The sequence below is a fragment of the Lissotriton vulgaris genome, chromosome 11 (assembly GCF_964263255.1).
Source record: "Lissotriton vulgaris chromosome 11, aLisVul1.2, whole genome shotgun sequence".
Lineage (NCBI taxonomy): Eukaryota > Metazoa > Chordata > Amphibia > Caudata > Salamandridae > Lissotriton > Lissotriton vulgaris.
In genome coordinates this window covers 246476053-246481688 of record NC_141699.1, presented here as the reverse complement: position 1 = coordinate 246481688, position 5636 = coordinate 246476053, and the positions used below count along the sequence as shown (strand labels likewise).

At 42.7% G+C, this 5636-nt stretch overlaps 1 pseudogene; it reads right to left on the bottom strand.

Annotated features, from left to right (window-relative positions):
• Window positions 1-4291: 4291 nt before the first annotated feature.
• Window positions 4292-4905, bottom strand: LOC147679573 (epithelial-stromal interaction protein 1-like; annotated as a pseudogene).
• Between the last annotated feature and the right edge of the window lie 731 nt (window positions 4906-5636).

Below are 5636 nucleotides of genomic sequence, written 5' to 3'. Positions count from 1 at the left end.
TATACTTCTATTTTTTCAGATTTAAAAAAAGATTCTGCAGGTACATTTGTAAGTTTGGCATAGTAATGTATATTCCAACTAAACATTAATATTCAATACAGTATTTTATTTAGAGTTAAATCTAATTATTGCCAACAGAAATGTTTTCTCATAGCCTTGTCATTCGGAATAAGAAATCACCATGGGGCCATAGATGTCTGGATAGTCATGTCTTTTAGACAATACGCACAAATCGTTTGTAGCAATCATCATCAAACTGTGGGGCAAACACCATTGGTTTCATCTATAGGAGAGAGTGTTTTTACTCCTAAAAATTTGATATCTTTTCACCTCAAAATGAAATGGGTGGAAAAACAGGCAAGCACAACTGCCTATAGAAACTAGCCAAAAACAAGCATAATTCACACACTGATGGTGAAGAGTTCTTCCGTGTCATGGATGGGGAAGAATTTTTCTTCAAAGGAAATGTTATTTGTAGTGTAAAACCATCAGTGGAAGGGTGAGGAATATAATGGAGCAGGGCAGCAGCCCATAAGGAGGAGACATGCAGCTGTCCATACAGAAGGCGCACCACCGTAAAGGGTATTGTTGCCACCTTTTAGTGGCCTAGCAGGTGTTTTCAAGAAAAAACATGTAAGAATATGAGGAAATGAGTAACATTCATGAGGTTTTGTGGTTTGCAACGTGAATTGAAAACAAGAAATACAAGATGAAAAGTGTGTAAAAAGATTGTTATTGCTGTCTAGACTATTCCTAAATGTTTTCAAAATAAAGTAGCTTCACATTTGCTGTGCTAAAAAAGGCACACCAAGGTTTCCAGTAACAGCTCCTGGTCATTCCAGATCCCCAAAGCAAGTACAAATGTTTTTTCTCTGAGAGGGTTGGCAACCCTAGAAGAAGGTGCTGCAGGCGTCCCAAAGGATAGAGCACTGAAGTAGAATGAAGAGAGGGGTTTTTGTAGTTGATGGTAAAAGAAAGAATTGATAAGAGAAGTCTATGAGACAGGCGAGTGATTAAGCAAGAACTTCAGAATACGGAAGGTAGGAGGCATTGCAAGAGCATGTGAGTGAGGGGAGCCCATGGTGCCTGCTCTAGGCAGCCTTACCAAGTTCCCATATATTCTGATGTAGTCTAGACTCTGATGTTTTCATCATGAGACATATATAACATTATAAAACTTGTAAACCTCTATCACATTAAAAAATGTGTAAAGAAAAAGTCTGAACAGCTTCTAGCCCGGTACTTAATGAAGCCCAGGGTGTGGACATGCAGGTAACACCCAAGCTCGGTACCAACAGGGCACTCTGCCGCAGCTCTTGCACTAATAGCACTTTTTTGGGGAAAAGCAATCTAAGTTGAATGTTTACATTATTCGGGGGAGGGCAGAGAATTTTAATTCTTTTTTACATTTCTTCACGTTAGCAAGAACAGTTGTACTTTATATGTGTTAATATTGTTTTAATACTGTTTAAGAGCGACTCTCATAAACCAATTCAAAGGAGCGTGAGGGATGGCCACTACTTAAAATGTGCCTGCAATCAATTGGCCTTGTTCTGAGCCATTTCCTCACTCGAGCCCCAATTTTAGGTCCGTGCTCTAGTTGATCAAAACCCTTCCAGTCTGGACCGGTACTTAATGAAGCCTGGGGCGCCGACGCACTAAAGACAAGCCTGTCTGCACCCATCCGTGGCCGGACGGGGCCAGGGACAAGAACCCCTGCCGGTTTGCTACCAACACAGATTACGTACTCCCAAACACGAGTGCAAGCGTCATACAAGTATGTCATACAAATAAGCTCTGTCAGAACTTACTAACATTTACACAAAGGAGCTGTAGAGGGATAAAGATCAGGTCGCCCCCCACTCTCAGTATTACAAAACAAATATAGACCTGATCTTTTAAGTGAACACCATACTCGGAAATCCCTCCATCACAGTTTAGTCACCCAAATTGGTGTCAAAAAGCAGTGGCTGTAGTTATACCATCTGTTCTAGGGAATCCATGTTCACATTATATTTTTTAAAAAAAGGTTTTGAACTCAGTCTCCCCCAGTCTATACCACCCAGTGGTGTGGACGGCAAGGAATAATAAGAAAAAAAATGTGGTGAAAAAGGTTGACAGTGCCTCCTGGGAGTGTGCAGATTGGTACTCACCTGCACCCTCAGGTCCTCATCATCAGCAACTGCCAACTCGTAAGAGAAAAAGTGTGGAAAAGTAAGAGAAAGAAGGTGCTCAGTGTGGTGTATTGTGATGTCGGCACTCAGGGTACCTTATCCGCGTGCCCGACTGTACCAACCCTGTTAGGAGTAACGGGATCAGAGCAGGAATATCGCTATTCCAAGTCTAAAAACGAGCTAGACAACCACAGGCTATTCTATTTTATTTATGTGCTGTGGGTCTGGTCACATTAAAACCAGGACATACTGTAACCTACTATTAAGCATGGGCCAAAAATCGGTTACGCTCGCGTAATTTGCGGGATTCGCGGATCGGGAAATTGCCGAAAATTCACGAATTCGCGGGCGGGCAGATTTTTTTATTTTTTAATGCCCAGCTCACTCAAGGGACCCCTGCGCCCTTCGGCGCGACACACATGGTCACTGGAGACAACTCTTCTGGCACTTTACACAGCTATGGTGTAGGAAAAGCACTATACTAAATTGTATCGTTTCCTAAACATAGGTAATAAAAAATTCCGGTTGGAGACTGGGTTTGTGTTAGGGAGTAGGAAGTAGTGGCGCTTTATGCAGTATGATATTGTAGCTGAGAATGGTGTGCAGTAAGCACGTGGTGCAAAACAGGACAGGGGAACACAAACCCTTCAGAAAAGAGGCCCCTGAATGTGGTCTAGGCAGGTCTAGACCAACTGGACTGAGAACCGGTCCTGTGCACACGCACGTGTGGTTGATGGTCCGATTGTGAAAAAGGAAGCGTAAGATTCAAGTTTCTTGTGAATAAAGTCAAACAATGGACAGTACAGTGAGGAGGTAGCCAGCTGACACGTGTTTCGTCACACCGTGAAGGAGATGTGACTCATCAGGGCTGTAGGGCTACAAAGAGGAGGAATCATCTCCTTCACGGTGTGACGAAACAGGTGTCGGCTGGCTACCTCCTCAATGTACTTTCCCTTGTTTGACTTATAAAAAACTTTATTCACAAGAAACTTGAATCTTACGCTTCCTTTTTCAATCCTTTTACTCTGCATTAGTAGAGAACGCAGTCCGCACAATCGGACCATCAACCACACGTGCGTGTGCACAGGACCTGTTCTCGTAGGTAATAAAAAAGTAGATTAATATAGACGTATTTTTCATGAACATTTTAAATTTATTTGTTTTTCCTTTATGGACCAAATTTTAATCATATCACAAGACAGTCTCATTATTTAGAAATGTGCACAAAATACTTAACACACACTAAATTCATTCCTAAAAGGAGACAACTGCTCAAGGGTTGTAGGAAATAATGCATGAATTTGACAACCTGTAGTTATGGGTCCTCGCTGCATGAGAAGAAAGGTACATCTACTGTAACATACTCCCTCTGTGTTTAGTAAGACTGAAATGTTGGGGAGTGCACAAGCGTGACCCACACATATGCAAAGTTAGAGAAACTGAGGCTAGTACACATTGTTAGAGGTTGACATTAAGCTTCCAATGTGCACAACATCCACAATGTTTTACAATATTCCGGCATGGGGTGTTGGGATGGTAAATATTCAAAGGGATTGTCAAATTTTGTTACACTTAAAAAAGAATTGTAATGTGACATCAAAAGTGCTATCTGGACAAAAGAGACTACATAAAGCTTGATAGGCCCAAAACTAAAAAACATAATTTTGCCCTGCAAAGTAGATAAATGTGCAAAAATGTCCTTCTTTTAAAAGGTACGACTGTGTGAAGTATGTCAGAATCGGAGCTTGTAGGCTGATAAATAATATTAATGCTGTTTTTACAAATCACTTAATCAAGATACCGATTTCAACTGTTTCCTTTAGAATTAACAAAAAAAATTACATTTTTATTACCATAAATATTTAACATTCTGGCAGAAGTGAAATGATGGAAATTAATCACTTGACAATGAAGATTAAATTTAGTTTAAAAAAACGCACGGTTGAACAAAGGGGTGATGGCAATGTAATCATCCCTGGAACTTTTCAGACTGAGCTGACCAAAGTTGTCACAACGCAGTCATCTTTCAGTCAGTAAAAGTAAGTGAAACGATCAGATCTGCAAAGCCAGGTTACGAATTACTACTTGTATCAGGAATAAAAATGGCGGGATCCAGTTTAGAAACGGCCAGCTCGGCACATGGAACCTGGTTGTTGTACCCTTCCCAGTCTGTCCAGAAAGGCATTATTTACCTGATATCGGTCATCTTCAAATGTTTCCCTTCTCTGTTTCTCCTGTTTCTTTTTCCCTCTAGCTGATTTGCCTTTTCTCTCTGGACTGCCTTCTTTTTCTGGATTTCAGCGTCTTCGGCCTCCTTCTGCTTTCTTTTGTATTTTTCTCTCTTCATCTGCTTCTGGTATTTAGATTGGCGGAGTCCTAATTGTTGTTGTTCTCTTGCTTCATACTCTGAAACATTTCCACCCAGCCTCCTCGGAGCCAGATTAATAGGACCTGGTCTATGTGCTTCCTTGTACCACTCCAAGGCCTCCATCTCCTTTCTGGCAATTGCCTGAACCTTATTTCGTCGCTCTTCGTTGGGATGTATTATGTGATAACCGCTTGCCCCCTCGGGCTGCGTCTGTTGCTGGTGGGCGTCGGGTGACTCCTGTTGGCAGGGCACTGTACCACGGTGCCCTGCGGCAGCCCCTTGCTCCGAGTAGCTCCTGACCCCTGGGGATCTCCCCTGCTGTGCTGCCTGGCCGTGCGTCATCATTGAGCGAGTGGCAGACATTTAGATAGCAGCGGCAACCAAGATAGAGAGCGCAGCGCTCGCTCCAGGTGTTTGTGTTCGAAAACGCTAAACTCGCTCTCTCCCTGGGTTACTCGCGGGATTTCAGGCTAAAGCTGATACCATCAAGAGGCAGCGCCTGGCTTTCCAACAGATCCTCTGCGCTCCACTCAATTCTACTAAAATTATGGAACGAAGGACAAAAGGCAGAACACCAGCTTCCTTGGTGCAGATCAGTTTCGATTCTTCGATTTCAAATTTTTTTTTATTCTTGTTCCTGGGGCCTCCCTGAACGTCATACATCGGTCTAACCCACCCCTTTTCGCCGGATCAGTTTCCACCCTCGCACAGGTGCAGGATTCGGGCGCAATCCCAATGTATTGTGGACACTATACATTTACCCAACAAGGTAGCACTTACTGATTAGCCACTGTAGACAGTGGGAAATAGTCTTTTTGGGCAAATTCGCAAGTTCGCGATTTTTTTTGCGAACTCGTGGATTTATTTGCCGATTTCGCGCGAATTTGCGGATCGCAGATCCGCAAAATTCGCCCATACTTACCTACTATCTAAATAGTTATAGAGGGCCAACATGTTTCATTGCCAAAGGGAACTCATGGCAATTTCTTCAGGGCAAGGGTCAGTTCTCGCCACACTGCGACAATTTTTATGTATTTTTTACCGGGTGGTTGCCCATCCTGGTCTACCTGCAAACCCCTCTGTATTGTGAATGT